At 49.0% G+C, this 5,378-nt stretch overlaps 1 pseudogene; it reads right to left on the bottom strand.

Annotated features, from left to right (window-relative positions):
• Positions 1-3,369, bottom strand: LOC144128234 (uncharacterized; annotated as a pseudogene).
• Between the last annotated feature and the right edge of the window lie 2,009 nt (positions 3,370-5,378).

The raw sequence follows: 5,378 nt of genomic DNA, 5'->3' as shown, positions 1-5,378 counted from the left end.
CACCAGGTAGCCGGGAGGGTAATCGACGTCACGATGATGAAGGTTGTAACGACGTTTTTGAGCGGTCTGAGAAGCGTGGAGACGATCCCTAGCAATTTGACGGGCGGCGTCAGCACGGGCAATGGCGTCACAAGCATCACTGCTAGTAGAAGGGTCAGAAGGCAGTAAGCTCTCAAAGGGTAGCAATGGGTCGCGGCCAAATAGCAGGTAGAAGGCGGAGTATCCGGTGGTGTCATGGAGTGAGTAATTGTAGGCGAACGTCACGAAGGGCAAACTGATGTCCCAGTCACGATGGTGATCTGAGACATACATGTACAGCATATCCGTCAGGGTGCGGTTAAGTCGCTCAGTAAGGCCGTTATTTTGGGGATGGTAGGCCGTGGTGAACTTGTGACAGGTGGAGCAGGAGCGGAGAAGGTCGTGTACCACTTTAGAAACGAAGCAGGGGCCTCAGTGAGGAGTGCCATGAAGCAAGACGACATCATGGAGGAGAAAGTCGGCAACATCGGAGGCACAGCTGGTCGCGATAGCGTGTGTGATAGCGTACCGGGTAGTGTAATCGGTTGCAACGGCAATCCACTTGTTCCCGGAAGTTGATGTGGGAAAAGGCCCGAGCAGATCGAGACCAACACGGAAAAAGGGCTCAGTCGGAATGTCGATGGGCTGAAGTGGGCCACAAGGCAAGAGCGGGGGCGTTTTCCGGCGCTGACATTGATCGCAGGCAGCAATGTAACCGCGGACAGAGCGGTAAAGGCCAGGCCAGAAGAACCGCCGGCGCACGCTGTTGTACGTGCGGGACACGCCGAGGTGCCCTGCAGTAGGTGCGTCATGAAGCTGGGCAAGGACTGTGGGGCGGAGATGCGTCGGGACGACGAGCAAGAGGTCGGCGCCATCAGGGTGCATATTGTAACGGTAGAGAATATCGTGATGCAGCACGAACAAGCTCAGGTTAGGATCGGAAGTGCCGCTTAGGAGGCGGTCGATTATAGGGCGCAGAGATGGATCAAGGCGCTGCTCGTCGTCTATGCGGAGAAAGCCCGAGATGGACAACACACAGTCGTCGGTATAATGGTTGTGGGAATCAGGAGGATCAACAGGATGGCGGGACAAGCAGTCAGCGTCTTGTTGCAACTGGCCGGACTTGTAAACAACAGTAAATGTGTATTCCTGGAAGTGCAAGGCCCAGCGACCCAGTCGGCCTGTGGGGTCTTTAAGAGAGGAGAGCCAACACAAGGCATGGTGGTCCGTAATGACACAGAAGGGCCGCCCAAACAAATAAAGGCGGAATTTTGTTAGAATTAGAGTTAGAGTGAGGTGAGGAAAACCAACGGCTGCGGCTGTGGCGGAAATGTGGCCGACACGCGAGCAGGTGAAGCAGATAGACCGGTCGTCTGAGGTTCTTCAGTCCGCAGGATTCCGGTAGCGATAACGCGGTGGGATGGCCGGAGTCGGTGAAGCAGCGGCAATCAATGGAGCGCTGGTTGGCGTACAGGGCGACGCAGAGGGTAGGCCAGAATTGAGACCCACGTTCGCGAACTCCTGGCGAACAACGGCCTGAATCAGAGCAATCGTAGCGTCAGGCGGCTGAGGGGTGAAGGCGATGGGAGTCATAGCCTCCAGTTCCCTCCGCACAATTCTGGTGAAGTTGGCAGGATGGGACGGCTGTTGCAGTGTTGGCAGGTCTTCGCAGGAGGATGTCGCCGCCGTGTTCGGAAGGCGGTCGAAACGGGGAGCAATGCGGCGGTGTTTGGCTTGCTCAAACTGCCGGCATACCTGAAGGACAGAGTCGACCATTGCGCAGTCTTTGCAGAGGAGCAAGTTAAAAGCGTCGTCAACGATCCCATTGAGGATGTGGCCCACCTTGTCGGTCTCTGACATGGCGCTGTCTACCTTACGGCAAAGAGGGAGGACGTCCTGGATGTAAGAGATGTAAGACTCGGTGGATGACTGAGCTCGAGAAGCGAGGTCTTTTTTAGCGGCGAGCTTGCGTCCAATTGCGTCCAATAAGTCGCGGAGCTTCTGCTTACAGGTGTCCCAAGAGGCAAGTTCTTCCTCATGCGTCTCAAACCAGATGCGCGCCGTGCCCGCCAAGTGGAAGATGACGTTAGCAAGCATGAGGGTCGCGTCCCATCGGTTGTGCTTACTCACACGCTCATACATGGCTAGCCAGTCTTCAACATCGACGTCATCGGTGCCACAAAAGTTGCCCGGGTGGCGAGGCTATGCCATGACAACGGTCGGCGCTGGGGTTGACGCTGTGGCCAGAGGTGCGTTGGACGGCATAGCGATGGATTCAACGTGACGATCACTGCGGAGGTCCAGGGCGTGGTGTAGTACCCAGCACCTCCACCAAATATTATGTGGTTAGTCCAACAGCAGGAATGGTGCGCCGTACACAGAAGACACACCGCGAAACGGGTCACACAAGCACTAGTGGCAGCATCTTCGTCTTTGTCGATCACCAGCAGCCACACAACAACGTTGTCTTCGCTTGGCGACTGCGTACCGTAACAATATGGTTTCAATTTACCACTGCCGCCTCTTTCTATCGGGAGTTCCGGAGCCACAACAGGCGACAAGCAACAGAGTCCGAAGCGCGCCGCAATCCAGAAAGGCGAAGAGAGACCGCGGAGATGCTGCCGATGCTGCTGCTGGTGCGCTGGGTGCGACAGCCGGAAGTTGCAAATCGAACGTGAGCGGATGACGTGTTCATAGGCGGGGCCCAGACCCAGACCTGTTTTCTTTATTTCTTTCTCGTGCCCCGCGTGTACGAGTTGATGGGGGAGAGGAGGAGCATCATTTTTAATAATCCATGTCTTGGTTGTTATTGATGCTAGCTCAAAAATTTTTGCACTGGGGTGACGAGTGATCGAATGCCAATCTCTGGTCTGCTTTATCTAACCTCAGTTAATTTATTGCATAGTCCCTTTAGTGTCAATGAAATAAACAAAAAGTTCACAAATTGTATTCTTGCTGACGCACACTTGGCTATCCCTCAATCTTCAGGAATAATATTACGCAACCATAAAGTGTGGTGGACACCAGATTGCAAAGAAGTGAAGAAACAACAAAATAAAGCTTGGGGTATATTTCGCAGATACCCCATGCAGGAGAACCTTATAAACTTTAGAAAGCAAGAGCTAAAGCTCGGTACATACGTCACCATGCCGAAAAAGCATCATGGCAAAGCTTCGTTTCCTCGATAAACACCCATGTCTCGTCGAAAAAAATATGGGAGGCAGTACACAAACTAGATGGTCGCTACTCCCTGTTCACGGTCCTTCTTCTGACAGCCTCTGGTGTACAAAAAAATATAAAAGAACAAGCAGATGTATTAGGTGAACATTTTGCTACTGTGTCTAGTTCCTCTCATTATACATACTCATTTTTAAAATATAAAAATATAAAAAAAAAGACTGTCGACAGCGGGGAGTGCTCACGAACCGTATAATAGCCCAATTACACGAAAAGAAATTAACAGCGTACTTTCTTCCGGTAAACAGACTGCACCAGGACCAGATGAAATTCATTACGAAGTGCTCGCCCATCTGTCTGAACGCGCTGTAGACCCGCTTCTGAAATTTTTCAACAAAATATGGGTATCAGGAGAGATACCGGAGGCTTGGAAAAAAGCCATTTTTGTACCATTGTTGAAGTCTGGAAAGGTGCCTACCTCCCCTAGCAATTACAGGCCTATAGCCCTGACAAGTGTACTTGCCAAATCCTTTGAAAGTGTCCTGAACATTAGGTCAATGTTTCTATTACAATCCCATGATCTTGTTGACATCCATCAGTGTGGTTTTAAAAAGGCATGGTCTACAACCTACCATCTAGTCTGCCTAGAGAACATAGTCCGAGAAGCATTTATACACAGGCAACACTGCCTTGCGGTCTTTTTCTCTGACACCACATGGAGCTCTGAAATCACATGGAGGTTTGGCATACAGGGGGACCTTGGAGACCTCTGCATCCATGGTAGGATGCTAGAATGCTTGGGTGACTTTTTGTCCAACCGTTCATTTCAAGTACTCCTGGGTGCCACTTTTTCTAAGAACTGCATTCAAGAGAATGGCGTGCCTCAGGGGTGCATTTTAAGCACTGCGCTTTTTATAGTAAAAATGAATTCCCTTGCAAAAATAATTCCAAACTCCATCATGTATTCTGTCTACGTCGACAATCTCCGGATTGCTTGCACATCCTCTAGAGTTACATCCTGTGAGAGGCAAATACAGCTGACAGTAAATAAACTAACAACATGGGCAGATAAAAATGGTTTCAAGTGTGCTACCTAAAAGTCAGTAGCTGTTCTGTTCTCGCTTAGAAGAGGACTGCGCACTGATCCCTCCCTGTATATAAATGAAGTCGCACTACCAGTTAAAGATGAGCACAAAATTCTAGGAATAACTTTTGACAAAAAGCTCACATTCCTATCACACATAAACACCCTCAAAAAGAAAGCTTCTCGATCTCCTAATATACTAAATGTACTCTCACGAAAAAACTGCGGTTCTGATAGGACTTGTCTTTTATAAATTCATCGCTCTGTAGTACACTCTACATTAGATTATGGATGCATAGTTTACAGATCAGCGAGGCAATTGTACCTTAAATGGCTGGATCCAGTACATAATTTAGGTTTGCATCTTTCCACCAGTGCATTCAGGACGTCACCCATAAGCAGTCTTTATGCGAAAACCAACGAACCATCACTTACAGACGGAAGAACCATGCTCACATTCTCGTGCATTTTAAAAGTCCGTTCGCTGCCCAAACACCTATGTTACCCCATAGTCACAAAGTGCCCATCTCGAACATTGTTTTAACAACAAACCGCTAGCTATAAGGGCACTCCTCCTGAGTTTTGAAGAGATATGCGAAAACTTCGGAGTACTAGATACAATTACCTGGCATTACTCGAAGACGAGATACACTGCCTCCATGGTACAATTTTCCTGCAATCTGTGATCTCACTCTTACACAGTTCTGCAAAAAACAAGCTCCACAACAACATATAATACGAGAATTCCTTGCCCTCGAAGAAAAATACAGTAGTTTTACAGAATTTTATGCTGATGGATCAAAAACGGATAGTTATGTAGGAAGCGCAGTGGTGTGAGGGAATTCGGTGGTAATAGTACGACTACCACAGTGTTCATCCATCTTCACTGTGGGATGCTATGCAGTATGTGTGGCCATAAAAAAAATACTGAGCGAGAACCTCAAATACGCTAGTGTTTACACAGACCCCTTAAGTGTACTTACAGCTCTCCATTCTAAAAATGCAAGCAGACCTCTGCTTGGTTACATCATACACAACGTAGTAACTGCCACTTCTCAAGGACAAAATATAGCTGGTTCCGAGTCATGTGGGATTAAAA

This window comes from Amblyomma americanum, chromosome 4 (assembly GCF_052857255.1).
Source record: "Amblyomma americanum isolate KBUSLIRL-KWMA chromosome 4, ASM5285725v1, whole genome shotgun sequence".
Taxonomy (NCBI): Eukaryota; Metazoa; Arthropoda; class Arachnida; order Ixodida; family Ixodidae; genus Amblyomma; species Amblyomma americanum.
This window is presented reverse-complemented; position numbering and strand designations above follow the sequence as displayed.